Here is a 6195-nt window from a genome sequence, read left to right on the forward strand (position 1 = left end):
CAATATTGTAAAAGACACAGGGTAGGCCAACTAGTAGTTCTTTAGGTTGTTTTGACACTGACAGCTGTTTTCCGTTCGAAATCTTCGTAGAAAGGTGCAAATTATTGAAAACTTATTAATAGCAAGTTAGTTGATTAAGCAAGTCTTTTTTCAAGAAAGTTATACAAGTCGACAAAAATAACGCAAGAAGTGTGGTTACTTAGGCAATGGAGTAGATTTTGTTTCCTTTTGATCTGGCTAAAATTAACAGACCGTAAAAGTGTTGAAAGAAAAAGTTTTTAAAAAGTCAACCCTCAATTACAATTATGTTACTCGAACAGCGTCGTAAAGTTTTTTTTAACGGACTACGCTCTAGTAAAATAGCTTGTTCCTCTCCCTTTAAGAAAAGCTCAACCCGAATTCGGTTTTATCCAAAACCAATGTACACCGACATCTCCTTCTTCTTTTCATAATACTCACACTATGTCTTTGGTATTGTAAAGGTATATACAAAACCCTTTGAGTGTGCTCTACTTATTTGGAAAAACCAAGCGCTTTCTTGTCACTTCCCAGTTTGAGTTTTAGAGCAGCTTTAATTGAACACCGATTTTTAACAGTTTGTATGCGGGTTGTAGAGTGTGTAATCATTTTTAGACCATATGTCTCCAAAAATTATTCTTAAAACTACGCTTAACTGTGGGTGTACAGAGTCATGTTACTTACTTATTTAAGGTGGCGCTATAGTCCGGGTGGACCTGGGCCTCAACCAACAAGCGTCTCTAGCTAGTTCGGTCCCTAAATAGCAGTCTCCAGTTGTTTTTATTCGCACTATATGACCCAGCCGTCTAAGTCTTTGGAATTAGGTTCTGTTAAATAGGTTAGTGTAGCTGTATTAATATATTCTCCTCCATTCTCCATCTATGCATACGGGACCAAAAATCACCCGAAGAATTTTTCTCTCGAAGCCGCTCTCATCTTTCTTTGACAGGGACCAAGCCTCAGCGCCATAAATGAGAACCGGGAGGATGAATGTCTTATAGATGGTGATTTTAGATGCTCGAGAGAGGACGTTACTACTCAATTGCCTTCTAAGTGAAAAGAAGCAGCGATTTGCAAGAGTTAGTCTTCGATTGATTTCAGCACAGGTGTCGTTGTCTGAGCTTATAGCGGTGCCTTGGTAGACAAAGTCCTCAACTACCATGGTGACGTTTTGTTAAAGACATCGTTCTTCAATGTTCTTTTTTAATGACAGCATATACTTGGTACTGCCTTTATCGACCACTAAACCCATCTTCTTCGCTTCCGTTACAATACTGCACTGGCATCACGCTTTGATGTTCCAAATACGTTAATATCATCAGCGTCGTCTTGTCTAAAACCTTTTTTGGCATCAAATGCACCGGTAGATCTTTTTCAACCTTGATAGATCAGCGTTCAAACTAATAACTGAAATATGTGAGTATTTGATCAATTGTGGACCAATCATGTTGTTGACGAACGGTTTCAGACGTTCACATAAAACGGCAGAAAGGATCTTAGGTATATGTTATGTTCAGGAGACTGATGCCTCTGCAGTTGGCGCAATTTAGAGGATCTCCTTTTTTGTATATTGGGCAAACTATACTGAAATTCCACTCATGGGCATCCTTTCTTCTGACCATACTTTGCAGATAAGTTGGTGCATGCTCTCAACCAAGTCATCGCCTGCTGCTTCGAATAGTTCGACAGCGATATTTCAGCTTTATTTGACTTTAGGTTAGATATAGCTATCCTCACTTTGCCGACGTGCGTCGGGTAGGTAGAATCGTTGAACTGCGTCGCCTAGGCTGAGTGGTTCTATCTCCCTAACATAGACTACGGTTCTGCTACGATGTTCTCTTGATCGTCCTTCAAGGCTTTGGTTCGTGGCTGATACCCTTGTTAATTTTTGTTGGTCAAATTTACGAACCTCATTGCTGTTGTGACATCCCTCTATCTTCTCGATCGCGCGTTTCTCCTGCTTAATGCAGGCAGCATATATACATAGGTTATTAGAGAATCGATCGGAAAAGAATATCGCAGCCGATTGCGATTGCAGCCGTCTAACATCGAATCTTCTCACAGTACTTCCATGTTTTGACTGTGATCAGGAAATCCTTAGCAGTACAGAGTCATATTAACCCATTTTTTCTTGATTATTACATCAATACGTTTTTGAAATTTGTCCTCAGTATTTTTTTTTAAAAGATGCATCTTTATGTTAAAAAGTATTTGTCCGAAAGCTTCTTCTTTCCAATTCTCTTCAGTAATTTAAAACAACAACTAAATAATTTAATGAACCATTCATAAATTGTTTTTTGAAGACATTTTGATAATTTCAAATCATTGTTTTGAGAAAATGCGGTAGATCAACATGTTTGTTTTGAAAATGCTTGACTTTATCTTTATTTGGTAGGGATTTCAAATTAAAAAATATAATTTGAAAATTATACTGTCAAATGTAATATTTTAAATCCTTCTTTGTTTGTGTATCTCAATACGAATATATTCATAATCACTGAACAAATTTAAAGGAAGGGTACATTTTTATTTTGTTTTCTGAATTTGAAAAAATGGTAGATATGGTCTATGTTTAATTTACGGAAAGGCATGAATTTTCTAATAGAACTACATACATACGTATTAAAGTTGATTGAGCTTATGCAAAGAATTGACGACTATTACCTTCTTTTATTATTTAAATATCTAACGACACTTTTATACAATACCTTTGACTTACTATTGGATTGTGTATATAAGAGTACAAGTATAAGTAAGTATCTGCTTTCGTGCCTTAACTACATACTTAAACCTCTATATTGCATTGTAAAACTTAAAAGAAATTACATATTTGCAAAACAGGTGCGATTATCAGAAATTTTACGGTGCATTAATTTGTTTTAGCAAAATCTACAACCATATTAAACAGAACACCATCATACGTAAAGCAATTTATTGATTGCAATCATTCAAATTATATTTCTAATTTGAATTGTTTGTTTTTGTAGTGCATTTTGTTATTTTTGTTGTTGTTTTTTATTTTGTTTTTGCATTTAAGGCAATTTAAATAAATAACTCTTGCACACTTAAAAAATTATTAAAAATCTAGTCGAACTAATTGCTCATTAATTACCAAAAACATGGCTTAATAATCGTAATTATTTATTATATATATTTTGTTTTTCTATTTATTTTTTTTTTTTCAAAAGCGATGAAATTTTCATTTGAAAGTCTATTTTTCTCCCCTTTTATTATTATAATGATACCTAATCTTGTTAGCGGTCACATAAGTCTGACATATACAGCCACTATAAAATGTGCCTATAGTTACACATCTATATTTATAGCAAAAGGTATATAATAATTAAAAAAAAAGTGCCTCTCCATCTCCATCCCAGTCTTTTCTAAGCGAGGGCAATTAATTCAATGGCAGTTAATTACGTATGCATCACTTGTTACAAAACGCACACATCACCACACACTAAAAAGCACACAAAATGAAGTAGTACTTAACGGGCAATTAAAAAAAAGAGCAACGCATTATACACACATATAATGAAGGAAGGTGTACCGACCCATACCTACCTCTCCCTGCCTTCAACTCTATTCTAGAAGGGGGAGCTACTTTATCCTTTCCACCATTATTAGTCTTCCAGTTAAAACACCGACCGGCCGACCCGACCGGGGCATTCCCTCCGCATCATCGTCAGCTCGCACAACACAAAACCAAGTGCAGAACATTAAAAAAATTGCGGTGTGATCGTTTGATGGGCGCCTTAGCCTTTCTTCACCCAATATTCACCCCTTGCCGTTATGCTTGTAAAATCGCCCTCACAAAAACCGAATGTTACTTCTAAGTGTTTTAGGCACCTTACAACAAACGGAATGGAACGGAACCAAAAAGAACGCAGCATTATAATAAAAATAAATACAAAAAAGAACCCAGGGAACATTCCGCATATAAAACTCCATCATGTCTGCCATTTCGTCTATACTATTACTATACTATACTGCTGCAACAAAACGGAACCCGAGCTATACTCTATACTCCTCCATGCCACACACTACTCAATTTTCTGACTGAAAACTGAAATACTGCTGCATCATTAAATTTAATATGATACTCATTTAGGTGAATTGGTGTCGATTTGTTTCGAATATTTATTGCTGCAAATAAATAAAACAACAAAAAACGAAAACGAGAGCGAAAGTAAAAGTAAAAGGTTTGCTAAATTACAAAAGATACATTATTTTTGAAAATATCCTTTTTATGTCACTTATTCGATACATGTAGGTCGTAACGTAACTAATACTCAATCTAAAGGTGATGAAGTTGTGCAAAAAGCATCTTCTAGGTGCACTAACCAAAAAGGAACACCCGTACTTAGCCTGCAACATATTCTAAATCTAGGGCGCTAAGAGGAACTTGCACTAAATTTTGTCTTCTGACCACCATGACAGAACATCCTGAAGGAGCGATTTAAAAATATTAAAGCTTCCCATTTACAGTGCTGTACGAAAAATTCATAAACTAAAACCAATTTTTGATTTTATTATGGGATAAGGGGTAGGTAATCCATTTTGCGGTTTCAAAAGTATAGGGATGGAATTGGACATCTGTCAAACGAAGTTAATAAATCAATTATTTCAGTTAAATCTGACAGTTATGAAAATGGATGACTTAACTATCGCACAACGCATACAAGATGTTAAAACCTACTACAAAAATTGTTATTCTGCCACAGCCACATCCCGTGCTTTACGAGGTGATTATGGTTTACTTAATCGCCGAACTACGCAGGCAATTGGCACAATTGTGAAGAAATTTGAAGAAACTGGATTGGTTACAGATATTGTAAGGTCTGTTTATGACTGAATATTTTTATGAAGACTCGATTATGTCAATTTCTCGTCGTTCTCAGGAATTTGGATTGTCTTTAGCGACGAAAGTTATTTCTCACTCGGTGGGTATGCCTTAAAACAAAATTGTAGTGTTTGGGGTTCTGATAATCCTCAAGTAATTGAAACAAGGCTTAACACACAAATTTTCTGTTAGGTGCGGTCTTTGGTTCGGCGTGGAGGTGTGATTGGACCTTACTTCTTTGGAACGACTGTCACCTTCAATTCAGAGCATTATGGTCATATGATGACTGACTTACCGACTTGTTTTTTCCTGCAATTGAAGAATACGACTTGGAGAATATGAGGTTTTAACAAGATGGTGCTACATGCCACACAACTTCAGCAAATATAGCTTGATTGGAAACACAATTTTTTGTGTGGAGCTACGCGAAGATACAAAAGACCTTCCGTTTATGAATATAAACCTTTAACTCTTGAGCATTTAAAAACAAACAGTTGGGATGCGACCCACACTGATTACATTCCATCCCGCCTGTCGATTAGTCTTGATTAAAAGCATGTATGTTTTCGTGTTTTGTTAAAAAAGTTGTCAGTTGAATTATTCTTAAAAAATTAAAAGTTACCAACAATATTTTTTACATCATGAAATAGTTTGATTTCGATATCTAATCAATTTTTTAGCAATTTTTGGTAGCGTTTCTTAAATAAAACTTATTTCTTATATAAGCAAATACAAATTGGATGAATGAAATTAATTTTAAGTCAATATCTTCTATTTTTCATGAGATATCGAGAACCGAACGTCAATTTTCACCAAATATTTGAAGATTTTTATTAAAAAACAGACGTTTGGATATTTCTAAAAAATAACTGAATGTCAATTACAATATTTTCTATGAGATATAATTAGTTTGAATTTTTTGAGATATTTGAGTAGAAAATCAATTTTTACAAACTTTTATTAATTTTTGTTAAGTTTTTATTTTTTGGAAAAAAAATTGTCAATTCGATTTTTCTAAAAAATGATCAGATGTTGAAAAATGTATCCTTCTCTGCGCAAAATTATTTTGGAGATAGAATCATTTTTTTTTGTAAAATTTTGGAGGTGACAAATTAAAAAAACCGTTGACTGTAACTTTTTCGGAAAATATATTTATTTGTAATCACGCTTTTTGGTGACTATCGTTGAACTACAAAACCTTTAGTTTTAGTTTTACTTTATTTCATCAATTAGAGAATTTTCATCTCTACAAATATAATATTTAGATGTTTGTAGGTGGGAATATAATATATATACAATAAATAGATTAAAAATTCTTAGGTACAAGACAGTAA

This window comes from Eupeodes corollae, chromosome 1 (assembly GCF_945859685.1).
Source record: "Eupeodes corollae chromosome 1, idEupCoro1.1, whole genome shotgun sequence".
Classification (NCBI taxonomy): domain Eukaryota; kingdom Metazoa; phylum Arthropoda; class Insecta; order Diptera; family Syrphidae; genus Eupeodes; species Eupeodes corollae.